The sequence below is a fragment of the Heptranchias perlo genome, chromosome 6 (genome assembly GCF_035084215.1).
Source record: "Heptranchias perlo isolate sHepPer1 chromosome 6, sHepPer1.hap1, whole genome shotgun sequence".
In the NCBI taxonomy this organism is placed as follows: domain Eukaryota; kingdom Metazoa; phylum Chordata; class Chondrichthyes; order Hexanchiformes; family Hexanchidae; genus Heptranchias; species Heptranchias perlo.
Window position 1 is genome coordinate 27320902 of NC_090330.1, and position 740 is coordinate 27321641.

A 740-nucleotide genomic window follows, 5' to 3' on the forward strand; every position below is an offset into this window, starting at 1 on the left:
AAAGGTCCCCGGTTCGAAACCGGGCGGAAACAGTTTTGCTTCTTAAAAGTTTTATTAATAAATATTTAGAAAGCAATTTAATTTATTTGTGAGTAGAATTTGGAGTTTGAGTTTTTGGCACAGAAATCTGAGTTTAGGCTATAAGGACTCAGAGCCCATTAACACCCCCCAGGTGTAAAACAATGGGGCAAAAATTTAGGTATGTTTACCGTTACCCTCGTTTTAGTAAAACAGTAAAATATACATGTTAAGGTAGTGATGTGCCATAGTCCCTGTAGAGAATCATATTTTAATAAAACTAAATAAAAATGCAATTGATCTTGAGCACCCCATACCCAACAGATACCATTCTTCTCTGGTATGGCTGGAGTGACATGTTGAATCTGTCACTGTTGAAGAATTGGGGTCAGCTACAAGTAGGCAGAATTAGCTGCAGGCTACTCATTAAGCCAAGTTTTAAAACATAGCAGACCAAAAATTGCAAATTAAAAAATAGATTGGCAGATTTGCAACAATTTCAATTAAAGCTCACCCCTCTTTTAAAGCAAAACACTTCTTTGTTTTGGTTAACGGTTTCCTTTCCTCGGGTACTATTCCTCACCCTCCTCAAGCCAGTCGCCATCACCCCCCCTTTCAAAAAGCCCACCCTTGACACCTCTGTCCTTGTAAACTACCGCCCCATCCACAACCTCCCTTTCCTCGCCAAAGTCCTTGAACGTGTTGACGCCTCCCAGATCCAT

At 40.3% G+C, this 740-nt stretch overlaps 1 non-coding gene across 1 annotated transcript in view; it reads left to right on the forward strand.

Moving 5' to 3' along the window:
• The window catches only part of trnav-aac (transfer RNA valine (anticodon AAC)), a 73-nt gene extending 41 nt beyond the window's left edge, over positions 1–32 (forward strand). The window contains exon 1 of the tRNA in view: positions 1–32. This exon is cut by the window's left edge and continues 41 nt beyond it. This is a non-coding gene — a tRNA (tRNA-Val).
• The last annotated feature ends 708 nt before the right edge of the window (positions 33–740 follow it).